Source organism: Corapipo altera, unplaced genomic scaffold (assembly GCF_003945725.1).
Source record: "Corapipo altera isolate COAL_440 unplaced genomic scaffold, ASM394572v1 61533, whole genome shotgun sequence".
Taxonomy (NCBI): domain Eukaryota; kingdom Metazoa; phylum Chordata; class Aves; order Passeriformes; family Pipridae; genus Corapipo; species Corapipo altera.
In genome coordinates this window covers 1-12,330 of record NW_020885550.1, presented here as the reverse complement: position 1 = coordinate 12,330, position 12,330 = coordinate 1, and the positions used below count along the sequence as shown (strand labels likewise).

Sequence of the window (12,330 nt, the reverse complement as noted above, 5' to 3'; positions counted from 1 at the left end):
GCCCCTGGCAGTGAGGCTGGGGGGACACAGGACTGGGAGGAAGGGGAGCTGGTGTTGGGTTTGTAGACAGTGGAGACATGGAATTGCTTGGTAACCAATGGAAAACAGCTGGGCCAGGTGTATCTGGAGTGCTGAATTTAGGAGCACAAGGGATGCCCACTGTATTTACCCCGCATCCTTCACTCCAGAATGTGAGGGGGAGTTTGGGCAGCTCTCTAATGGTTCCCCAAGATGTAATTGTTGTGCACAGGGAACACCAGTAACTTATGAACTGGGCGGAGTGCATATACAAAGAAATGAGGCACAGAACAACTTGAGAACCAATGAACTGAGCTGGAGGGCTGTGTTCACATCCTGGATTGCAAAAATTAACTGGATTTTGTCTCCTGAATTGCTGCAGTGCACCGACTGATATCATGCTGGAAAAATAACACACTTCAATGTAAGTAAACCAGGGATTTCTGTATGTAAATACCAATTATTGCCCTGCAACTTTGAAATAAGACTTGACTTGATCACCAACTGCAAACAGTAAATATAGGGGTCAATTAATGACCTTTGGGCATCAGGTAGAACAAGTCACTGCTCACCACTGCTAGGACATATTTACAGGATTCTCACCATCTGCTGCAAAGTTTTTGAACCCTTGAATCCATCCACTGATCACAGTAATTATACTGATTTTATGAACAATATGGAGTTGTTGTCTCTGGGATCAATTACAGAAGTTGTTTCTCCTGTGTCTCTGCCCTGCCCAGGGATCAAAGGACGGAAGGGAAAGGATGAGAAGTTCCCTGAGAACTGAGCCCTGGGGCTGCTGCCCCTGAGGAGCAGGGTAAGGGCTGTGTGTGCTCAGGGGCCCTGGCTGAAGGCTGCAGGTGCTGTGTGTGCTGGGCAAAGGCAGCCAAGGTGTGTGGGGCTGTTCCGTGCCCTCCACCCTCGGCCCCGCCGGGGCGCCTGCCCAGCGCTCCAGGGGTGGCCAACGGGGAGCTCACGGCACCTGCCCGTGCCCACGGCCCCACAGTGCCAGGCCTGGCCTAAAGCTGGCTTTGTTGGGCAGAGCCTGGCCAGCGGGACCCCCTTGGAGCCGCCCCGCAGCCTCCTACTGCTGCTGGGGCTGAACTGTCTGCAGTGAGTGGGCAGGACTTGGCCCTGATGCCTGAGTGCATCTTTAGGATGGATCCCAACTGTGAGCCCCTGGCTCCCTAACTTGAGAAGATGGTGTTCCTGCAGGTCAGCTGCTGGGTTGGTGGTCCTGGGGGCACCTCTTGCCCTGGCCTGCTGTGACTGTGTTTGTGTTGCAGCTCAATAAAGTCCCTTTCAGTGGTGATTGTGTCATTTTTGTCAGTTCCTCTCCCCTCTTCCCCTGCCCCAGTGACTGCATCACCAGCTTGTGCCTTAATGAACTCTTCCCCTGCAGCAGTTCCCTGCTGCTTTCACAGAGAGGGTGGAGTTGAGGCCCCTGAGCAAAGGGAAAAATCCATGCAAGCCCTGTGCATTCCTCCAGCCTCCCTTGTTTACAGTTCCCATCCCTGCTGGACACACAGCCTGTTCCCAAACAACCCCTGTTCTGTTTTCTCTCTGTGTCTCCTCTCACAACTCCCCTCCTCTAATCTCCAGCTGCCCAGGCCCCTGTTTTTGAGGGGCATTCCTGGGCTGCTGCCCCCCCATTCTTTATAAATGAAGTGCCAAGAGTCCCAAGGGCAGAGAGGTCTGCAGGGAATCAGTGCCAAGAGCTGCCCCTGTCTGCCTGTGTTCCTGCAGTTCTCCTTCCTGTTCTCCCTGGGCTGGAGAGACCTGCCTGCCCTGGGTTTATTGGAGCAGAGGGTTGGGATTACATTTGTCCAGAAGGGATGTTCACAGACACTCATTTTCTGACAGGCAGTGCCATTTTCCTTCTACCTTTCCCAGGTTTTTCCAAGTGCTGCCCAGCACGGGGATCCGTGTGCTGGGACAGTGATTGGCAGGAGGAAGGGGAGCCTTGGCCTCACCTGCCCAGCTCAGGTGGGTGACACAGAATTGGGGTGGCCTGGCAAGGCATGAGCATATTTCTGAGTTCTGGAGTGCCTTGAAACCTTTCCCTGTCAGGTTTCTTTCCCTGATTTGCTGGAGTCCATTGTCCCAGGTGTCTTTTCCTTTCTCCAAAGTCCAATAGCAAAGGATTGACTAACTCCCAAGGGGGATTTGGAATGAAAATGATGCTGATCAAATTGGGCAAGGAATGCAGTAAGAAAGATGAGCCTCCTTTTAATGCCTGAAACAGATAGGAATGAAAATGCTGGAAAAGGTCCCATTTTATTTGGTGTCCCCCTTGGATTTTTCATGGCTAAAACTCTCTAGTGAGCAATTGAACAGAAGGGTGAAGGGCAGGAGCCTTTGACTTGCCCAGTGCACTTAATTGCCTTGTTCTCCTCTCTTCCAGGCCAGGACCAAGCCCTGAATGCAGCCCAGCTCTGCCAAGTGCCCTGGGCTGTGAGCAGCCAAAGGCAAGAGGCTGCAGCCCCGCCGGCCGGCGCTGGGGGCTCCTGGTGCTGTCCGTGGGGTGGGGTAAGTCAGAGGGACACGTTTCTCTCCTCCTGGTGTTGGCATTTGCTCCCTGGGCACTGGATGTGTAAGGAAGGACGGAGTAGCAGGGAAGGGGAGTGTTTCCAAACTGTGTGAATGTTGCCCCCAGGTTTGGGATGGAGCAGCGATGGGGGTGGTTGGGTTTGGCCAGTCAGGATCAGCCATAAATGACCCACTAGACCCTGAACCCTCACTGGACATGTCCAGCTCCTCAAGTCATTAATTTTCCGCAGAGGACAAAGTATTGGTACTTGCTTCTGATCTGTGGAGAATTTCCTTTGGAATGATTAACCAGAGAGTGTAACAATCCAAAGCATCTATTTGGGTCTTTATTTTGTTTGTTTGTTTGCAATTTCCTCTCTGGCTTCAATGACTTTGGTGTGCTCCTGTTAAGGAAGCAGCCTGTTTTTATCTTGAAATTTGGGGTGGTTTGGTTTGTTTAGGGTTTTTCCTCCACTGACTTGGGCCTTCCGTGCATAGTCCGTGTTGTCCCACAGGACTGCTTTGGTTCTGGGTCAGACAGAGAGAAGGGAAGTGGCTTTTCCTCATCTGGAATGTTTCCAAGCAGAAGTGGGGCGTCGTCCTGCCCCTCCCCAAAGCACTGCAGGCACCTGGGAGTAGCTGAGGGCTGGCCCAGTTCTCTGAGACAGAACCATGGGGGAGAGGTTTAAGTATTAATCACATCTCTGGTGTCACTTGGTTGCAAAGATTGGGTCCTACAGTCCCAGAGTGTTAAGGAAAACATGGAACTTCTGTTCTTCATGGCAAACCTTCTGTTATTTCTTGTGCAGTCTTTGAGTTCTGTTGCCTGAGTTCCTGTCCAGCATCTTTCTAAGAGAACCTGTTAGAAATTTAGAGGTAGGATTAGAATTTGGGTCTGTTGCCTACCCAACTGCCTCCAAGTTCTGATGGACTGGAGTGATGAGTGCTCTCAGCCCAGGTTATTTCTTAACATTGTGTGGCTTTCCCTCAGCTGTGGGTGAGGAATTGTGCAAGCAAGGCCTGTGTGCCCGTGGGTGTCTCCCGGGTGTGTCCGTGTGGCAGGGCTGGGACAAGGGCTCGTGCAGGGACCCAGCTGGCACTGGAGCTGCTGCCATTCTGAGCCATTGCCAAGGGGTGGGCAGAGACCATCTGGGAGGCTGTTCCCAGCATTCCATTGGGAGCTGGATCTCCCTCCAGCTGCAGCAGCCAGGGGAGGGTTCTTCCTTGTGCAGCCCAGCGGCTTCTGCTCAGCCTGGCCCAGAGTGGGGCTGGGGCAGGTTCTCCAGGGAACTGGAGCCAGCCCTGAATGGGGCTCTGGAGAGCAGGGAGCTGCAGGGACTGAGGTGTGCAAAGCTGGGCTGAAGTTTGTCAAAGCAGCAGAACATTTTCATTCTTGTGGGTTTGTGGAGTCTGTGTTGGTGCCCAGGAGAACTGGGTCAGACTGGGTGTTGTGGTCCGAGAGCTGCCCCCCTAAATTTGGCAGGCTGTGTGTGCTGGCAATGAAGTGCTATCCCCAGAGGCTGATGGTTTCTGTCTCCAGGGATGCCCAGGACGCTGCTAATGCCGAGGGATCTGCTCTGGGGCCAGGCTGTCCGTGCTGGAGGGCCCTGGTGGCTGCAGTCCCTGAGCCCGCAGAGACAGAGAGAGCCCCGGCCCGAGTGGCCTTTGGCACCTTGTCCTGAATTTGGGGTGAGCCTGGGAGCATGTGGAAGGTGAGAATGAGTGAACTGGGGGGCTGGTGGGCCAGAACCTAGGGGACCTGCTGGTAAAAATTAAGCTAGGGGAAGAAAAAGAAGAATTAGATTTTCTAATTGATACCGGGGCTACATTTTCTGTTTTGAATCAAAAATTAATACCTAAAAGTGATAAATATGTTTAAGTTGTGGATGCCACTGGCCAATCTGAAAAGCTTTCCTTTGAAACCCTCAGAGTTCAAAATTGGAAAATCTGGGAGCTGTAATAGAAATCAAACAAGGTAAAATTGAATTTAAGGTAAGGGAAGAACAATTAATAGCAGCTCTGAGTTTAGCAATGAGCTATGTGGAGCCAAGCCAGGATAATTCAAATGTCAATCAAATTTTAGATCAGGTATACCCAGGAGTTTGGGCTATTGAAACACCAGGAAAGTCGAAAAGGGCAGTTCCCATTCAAATAGAATTATGGCCAGGAGCAAACCCAGTAATTAGGAAACAATATGCACTGAGGTTAGAAGATAGAAAAGGAATTGAACCAATAATAGATAACTGCTTGAAATTAGGGCTTTTTGTAGAGTGTGAATCAGATTTCAACACCCCAATTTTACCAGTCAAGAAGCCAAATGGAGCATATAGGTTGGTTCAGGATTTAAGAGCAGTAAACAAAATAGCCAAAACATACATGCAGCTGTTGCAAACCTATATACCCTATTAACAATATTTTAAAAAGTCCAATTTGGTTCACAGTATTAGATTTAAGAGATGCCTTTTTTTCTGCTTTCCCTTAACACAGGAAAGTCAAAGGATATTTGCCTTCAAGTGGGAAAATCCCACCACAGGAAGGAAAACTCAGCTCATTTGGACAGTTTTACCTTAAGGGTTCAAAAATATCCCCACAATTTTTGGGAATCAATTAGCTAAAGAATTGGAACAGTGGCAGTTACCACTGGGAGAGGGTATACTTTTACAACATGTGAATGATCTACTGATTACTACTGAAAAACAAGAAGAATGTGTCCAATGGACAGTAAACCTCTTAAACTTTTTGGACTTAAATGGGTATTGAGTCTCTCAACAGAAAGCTCAGCCGGTCCAGGAGAAAGTCATGTACCTGGGATATGAAACATCGAGACGACAATGATCTCTGGGGACAACAAGAAAGGAAATCATCTGCCAGGCACCCAAACCACAGATGGTGAGAAACCTTCCAGCCTTCCTAGGAATGACAGGTTGGTGTTGTTTACAGATATATCAGTATGGGCTAATTGCAAAGCCTTTATATGACCTGCTGAAAATAACTAAGGGCAGCCTAGTCTGGACCCCCAAAGCAAGTGGAGCCTTCAAACAGCTGAGGTGAGAACTCATGAGGGCTCTGGGGGTCCTGGCTCAGCAACTAGGGCCATATAAAAGAGCAGTAGCCTACTTCTCCAAGCAATTGGACCAAGTAAGCAAAGGATGGCCCACTTGCCTAAGGGCAGAAGCAACAATGATCATAAATATAGAAGAAGCCAGGAAATGTACAATGGGACAGAAAATGGCTGTGTTAGTGTCCCACACAGTATCTACGGCACTGGAACAGAAAGGAAATCATTGGCTGTCACCCTCCCAATTTCTGAAAAATCGGGTTATCCTGGCTGAATCAGATGACATAACCATTCAGGTGACTAACATTGTTAACCCAGCTTCATTCCTAGAAGGAAGAATCTCGGCTGCACCTGTCGTGCACGACTGCCTGGAAACCATTGAAGCAGTGCACTGCAGCTGCCTGGACCTTAAAGAAGAACCACCCTGGATGCAGAAGACTGGTTTACCGATGGCAGCAGCCTCATAAGACAAGGTGTGAAGATGGCTGGGTATGCTGCGACCACCACTACTGAGGTCATCAAATCAAATCCTTTGCCCGCAGGAACCTCAGCCCAGAAAGAAGAACTGATGGCTCTCATTTGAGTTTTAGGATTGGCAGAAGGAAAACAAATTAACACCTGGACTGACTCCAAATATGCCTTTGGCATAGTTCATGCTCATGGAGCAATTTGGAAAGAAAGAGGGCTTTTAACTCTTCAAGGACAAGTTGTGAAATATGCTGAAGAAACTCTACGATTACTAGAAGCTGTACAACTCCCCTCTCAGGTGGCAATTATGCACTGCCCAGGACACCTGAAAGGTAACACTGTCCTGGAAATAGGAAACAGAAAAGCTGATGCAGAAGCCAAATTAGCAGCTGCAAGAGGTAATGAACAACCGGTAGCAGCTTTAGCACCAGAAGGATTTGACACAGATCAACAGGTAGAGTATCAAGAAACAGATTATCAGTGGATACACAAAAACGTAGGTAAGCTGTTACACAATGGATGGGGTCAATTGAAGACAGGCCAATTAGCATTACCAGAAAAATTAATATGGCAATTTGTGAAAGCAGAACTTGATAAAACTCACTGGGGTTTGGATCCAGTCTATCAACACTTAAAAACTAGAGTAGCAGGACCATATTTGTTTACCACAATAAAGCGGGTCACATCTCAATGTGAACTTTGCCTGAAGAATAATCCAAACACCAAACTTAAAATTAATCCAGGGTCAATAAAAAGAGGATGCTTCCCAGGTGAGATTTGGCAGATTGACTTTTCTGAACTCCCAAGAAAAGGGGAGTACCGTTATTTATTAGTTTTGACTGACACGTTTTCTGGTTGGCCAGAAGCGTTCCCATGTAGAACAAATAAGTCAAGAGAAGTGGGTAAAGTCTTGTTAAACGATATTATACCATGATTTGGAGTACCCAAGAGTATCTCTTCAGACAGAGGTTCACACTTTTGTGCAGAAGTGGCACAAGCAATAAGTAAAGCATTGAAAATTGATTGGCAACTGCATATGCCCTACAGACCACAAGCAAGTGGGCAAGTAGAAAAAATGAATCATCTCATTAAACAAAAAATTGCTAAAGTATGTCAAGAAACAAATCTTTACTGGTACCAAGCTTTACCTATTGTTTTAATCAGGCTAAGGGTCAAGCCGAGGTCAAAAGAGAAACTGAGTCCATTTGAAATTCTGTTGGGCAGACCCTACATGATGCAAGCTGTGAATAGTGAAGCTTTGGATCAAATTGGTAATCAGTACGTGGATGATTATGGGTATGTGGCTGTAGGAAAACAACTGCAGAAAAATGCTACGGTGGTGTTAGAACACCAACCCAAGCAGCCTGATTGTAAGTTACATCCATTCAATCCTGGTGATCGGGTATATGTTAAGAATCTTTCAGGAGATCCACTACGAGAGAAGTGGGATGGACCCTACCAGGTGCTGATGACGGGTGAAAGAGAAACCCACGTGGATCCACTACTCTCGAGTCAAGAGGGTTCCAGAGGAAGCACGGACCTTGGGAGAGGAATCATCTGCCCTCAAACCTTCTCAATGCTGATCTTTGGACTGTTAAGTACATTGGTGTTAGATCAAGCCCTTGCCCAAAAATCATTATGGTCTCAGGCCTACAGTGGGAGCTCTGGTCTACAATTTCATATAGAACCAGAACTTTTAGTTCACCCAGACAAACTGAACCAATACAATCCATCTATCTAGTCTTCCAAGGAGGGTACTGGATAATTGGGAATACCCTGGTAAACCACACGATGCAAGTGTTCTAATAGGAAAAATTGGAGAACCAACTTGAGTCGGATGTAAAATGTATAAACCACCCTCACAGATTCAATGGTCACCCAAAACTGACATGACTGTACAGGATACTGTAAAAGTAAAACTTACCTACCCGTTTGACTGTGGAGATGTAATTAGTGGACATGCATGTGCTTCTGATCAGTGTTGGCACACCTTCACTCTGGATAAATCAATTTGTCAGTGGACAATCAGCGAAGGAAATGTAACTAGGAGAGTTATAATTAATGCTTCATCAAGTATTCCAGCTACCAAATCTCCTACCACCCCATTGACTAAGGCCACTACCACCACCAGCTTTACAACTCCTCCTTTGTCCTGTGAGAGTGTCCACAATTTAACTTTTGCTGGACCATATGTAATAAGGCAGTCGAATGAGCAGAAGCTACTGTTAGATCCCACATATTCACTGAAAAGGGATCAAATAAACATTCAAGTAAACATGTCACACATACAGAAAGATTGTCAGCCCTATATTCAGCAAAGCCTTAAAGGCTGGAATGCATGGATGGTGGCTAGATCACATTGTACCAGAATACAAAGAGATGTAGCCGAATGGTTTGGCACAGGATTAGGTGTACTAAACACTACGGACCAAGAAGTGTTAGTGAATAAACTAAGTGCCGTCACTTCTGATCTGGGAAAACTCAAAGTCCCTTTAGGATCATCTTTGCTCACTTTGGCAGAAACAGAGTCATTGGCAGTCAGATTGTTGACATTGGTGTCTAACCACACTGTGGAAGATTTTATCAAGATTACCGACTATGCTGGTGCCATCCACAAAAGGTTTGCACTTGCAATACGTCTCCAGACTCAACAATGGGTACAATCTGTAGCTGCAGGAATATTAAGAGAAGGAACTTCAGGAATACTGCCACAAGAGGTAAGAGAAATAATAGCTAGAAACAGTTCCAATACACAATTTGAGAAAAATTACCAAGCGTGGTGGCAGTTAGTGAACTTCACTTAAAATCCTCAATGTGAACAAGTTGAAGCTTATGTACTCACTGTCAGCGCAGCCAAAGAAAAGACCATCTTTCCTATCCTGACATTAGGAGCCATACACCAAAACATAGCTGTCAGACCCATAGACCATAGTGTTTGGGCAAGTTACGATCACACCAAGAAAAAGTGGCAGTCAGTCAGTCCTGAGGCATGTACTCCTAAAGGACAATTAGGATATATCTGTGAAAATGCTGTAGTAGAAGATGACGATTTATGCTTAGAGACTGAAAATAGCGTGTGTACCTTTGAGATGCTTCCCCGTGCTAAAGCCCAATCACAAATCTATTACGTAGGAGATGGATGTGCATGTGTCAGGACCTTTTGTGTTAATTTTACCATAGATGCTCGTCATGAAGTAGCGAATGGTACTAATTTTTGCGTATGTAATTTTACCGGAATCACGGGCTGTGACTTTGATTATATTGTGACTACTGGACAACTGATTGCAGCTGATTATATAATGTATCATGATGTGCCGAAATTGCAGATAGGAATGAACATTAATCTTTCTAAAGCAATGCTGAAACATCCTGACATAGAAAAACTGGTCCAGGAAGTGAACAGAACGACTCTGCAAATAGAACATGACACTGAAAACATAAAAACTGTTTTAACTAAAGTGGAAAAAGTGGGAGAGCATTATTGGTGGGACACCTTTACGGGGTACTCCCCTGCGGCCTCACAAGTGTTTCACTATTTAATACATCCAGTATTGATTTTAGGAGCCGTCATGGTTCTGCTATTCGTCTTCAATGTTCTGGCTATGGTACAAATTGAGTACCATGGTCAAAAGGATGCAGATGATGTGGGCAGTGACGCATACCTGTCAAAACCCGTTAGAACTTGACGAAGGAATTCGTAAGTTATAAGCAAAAGGGGGGACTGAAACAGAAGGCCAGGCCCAAAGAGTCAACTGAGAAATCTGGGCCTGCTTACAAGCTACTAACATCCAAAACGATCTGTGCTTGTTCTGTTCTACTCACTGGACCAGAACTTAAAAGAATGGTAAAAGAACATGTTATAGGCCTAGAGGTAATAAATTAAGATGCAGTAGGATAAGGTAGACATTTGAATAGAAGAAACAGGCCAGGAGACAAGGCTTTTTTCAAGCTTCAGTGAGCGGGTCGAGAACAATGGAAAAGAAGAGAGGTCAGGCTGAGGAAGATGAGATTAAGCCCTCAGACCCATGGAGGAAGAACGGAACTCCCACCAAAATTGAGGGCCAAGAGAAGCACTGCCCCAAGCCCCGCCTGAGCTCCACCTATACTCCACCTGTTATTTATATGTATAGATAGATGTTGTAATCACTTGAATATGCATTTAATCATATACAAAAATTGTATAAAATTGCTGATTTTGTGTGAAGCCTTTGAGCAAGATTTTCCAGCAATAGCTGGCTTGCTCCCAGCACTGTCGATAAATACCTTTGCTGCTCAAAGATCAAAGACTCTGGGCAGTCCATTATTCCAGATTTTTGGATTCAAAGGAGCCCAGAAGTGTCTTTGGAGCAGAGAGTGCTGCCAGTTGCGTGTGCCTGTCCCCAGCCTGGCACTGCCCACAGGGACACACTGGGCACAGACCATTAGAGGGAACAAAACCACTGCCTGCCACAGGGTTTGTCCTGGGCCAGTCAGGCCTTGGGCAGGAATTGGACTGGGCAACTCCACCAGCTGCTCTTCCCCCTGTGCCCACCGCTCACTGTTCACCCAACTGAAACCAAAGCAAGGCTTGCTTGGCTTTCAACCACTTAAAGTAACTGTAAAACAAAATAAATCACTTTTTTCTTCCTTTTTTTTTCTTTTAGATGCTGGAATTGCCTCTCTGGGTGTGTGCTGAGCTTTGGCTGCAGGGGACTGTCAGGCCTTGGTGGCTGTGAGTTCCTGTTCTTCTCACTGGGAAACTGGAAAGGGTTATTCATTGGACTGCAGAAATGTTTTCTGAAACCTGTCCCCTTCTTTGTGCCTTTTGCTGACAGATCTTCTCTTTCTGCCTTTGCATGTACAGCTGTTCCCTGATGTCCATTCACTGGCCTGAATTCCTTGCAGCTCCCAGCTGGGGAAACCTGGGAGAACATGGCAGGGACAGAGGTGACATTTGTAGCTGCCAACTTGGGGTAATTTCGAGGGGACACAGCAACTGTTTCTGTAGGAAAAGGTGAGGTGCTCCAGAAGGGAGGGAGGTGGCGTTTTGGAGGGGTCCCACTGAGGGGGGAGTGGAGAGCCTGGGGCTGGAGTGTGAATTATTAAACAGGGAACAAGGGAAGGATGCTTTGGAGGGAAACACTCAGGGAATGTGTAGGGATGGAATGGAAATTTGGGGAGTCAGGAAGAGAAAATGGATGATGTAGAGGAAGGGAAATGTTGGGGGTAAGACTTGATGTCATCTGTAGAGAACAGAATGACCATTTAGAGGTCAAGTGAGGCAGTCAGTGGTGGGCAGGTAGGGAAAATTGCTGTTTGTAAAATTTGAGGTCATGTGGAGCAGAGAGAATGCACATCATGATGGACAATGAGGCAGTCAGCAATGGGCAGGAAGGGAAACCTTTGGGGGTAAAACTTGAGGGAACATCCAGGGCAGAGACTGAATATTTTGAAGGATAAATGAGGTACTCAGTGGTGGACAGTTGGGGAGTGTTTTAGGGTAAACTTGGGTTAGTCCACAGGGTAGAGAATGAACATGGATTTGTACAGAGGAGCTGATTACATGTGGGTAGGTAAGGAGAATTTTGGGAGTAGAATCTGTAGCAGAGTGAATGAATATCTTGGGGTAAAGTGAGGCAGTCAGTGTTGGGCAGTTAGAGCAAATTTGTGTTTGTAAAATTTGAGGTCACGTGGAGCAGAGAATGTACATCATGAGGTAAACTGGGGTAATCAGTTGTGGACTCGTAGGGAAAACCTGGGGGGGAAAATATCTGAGGTAATCTGCATGGTAGAGAATGAATATTGAGAGATGAACATATGAGGTACTCAGTGGTACACCTGTAAGGAAAATTGTGGGGGTCAAATCTGTGGCAACGTGCAGCAGAGAGAAGGAACATTTTGGAACAAAGTGAGGCAGTCAGTAGGGGAGAGGCAGAGAAATTTCTGAGGGTCAAATATGAGCAAATCTGCAGGACAGAGAATGAATATTTGGAAGTCAAAAAAGAGGTAATCAGGAGTGTGCAGTAGGGAAGACTCTGGGGATTAAAAAGGAGATATTCTCTAGGGGAGAGAATGACTCTTTTGTGTTCAAAGAGAGGTAGTCAGCAGTGGGCTGGAAGGGGAAACTTTGGGGGTTAAAAAGGAGGTTCATTCTCTCCAGGGCAGGGAATGAACACATTGAGGTAACCCAAGGTAATGAGTGGTGAGAGACCCAGAAAACTGTGGGTGTTCAAGTTCAGGTAATCTGCTGGGAAGAGAAGGAATGTGTTGAGGTAACC

The 12,330-nt window shown here is 46.6% G+C and overlaps 1 long non-coding RNA gene across 3 annotated transcripts; it reads left to right on the top strand.

The window, feature by feature from the left end:
• The first annotated feature begins 325 nt into the window (after window positions 1-325).
• Window positions 326-11,395, top strand: LOC113940599. 3 transcript variants are annotated; one of them, XR_003525491.1, is made up of 7 exons: window positions 326-442; window positions 759-835; window positions 1,912-2,004; window positions 2,423-2,547; window positions 4,088-4,259; window positions 10,717-10,784; window positions 10,917-11,395. It is a non-coding gene; the product is annotated as an uncharacterized LOC113940599 (long non-coding RNA). The 3 variants fall into 3 exon arrangements; XR_003525490.1 differs by lacking the exon at window positions 4,088-4,259 and having other exon boundaries at window positions 10,888-11,395; XR_003525489.1 differs by lacking the exon at window positions 4,088-4,259 and having other exon boundaries at window positions 1,882-2,004.
• Window positions 11,396-12,330: the final 935 nt, after the last annotated feature.